Consider the following 430-nt stretch of genomic DNA (forward strand, 5'->3'; position numbering starts at 1 on the left):
ATTCATAATTTCATTTAGCATTCCATTTATCATATCATTTCTCTTATTTTTTTTTCTTTATTTTCCACGTAAGCAGGTTAATGGAGCTGGGCTGACTTTCCATTTCTACGAAGCATTTCTCCATTTCCATAAATTCAAAATCTAGCAAGCAGACGGCGCTACTCATGACGTGACACTTTCGAATGTCTATAAATCCTCTTATATAACAACTTTCACGCGTCTTCTTCTCGAAATTATAGAGCAGGTTGGTCCGTGGCGCTTGGCCAAGGGGTGAAATAGGATTTTTTTTTTGGTTTAAACTATTTTTTCTTTATTTTTTTTCTTTTCATTGGTAAGTGGAGGCTGGGTCTGTTAGTGAGGCTAGATATTTTGTCGCCGTTTCTTTTGAAGAGTAGCATTTCATTGTATGTATACGTACACACATACGCGC

The sequence above is a fragment of the Penaeus monodon genome, chromosome 32, assembly GCF_015228065.2.
Source record: "Penaeus monodon isolate SGIC_2016 chromosome 32, NSTDA_Pmon_1, whole genome shotgun sequence".
Taxonomy (NCBI): domain Eukaryota; kingdom Metazoa; phylum Arthropoda; class Malacostraca; order Decapoda; family Penaeidae; genus Penaeus; species Penaeus monodon.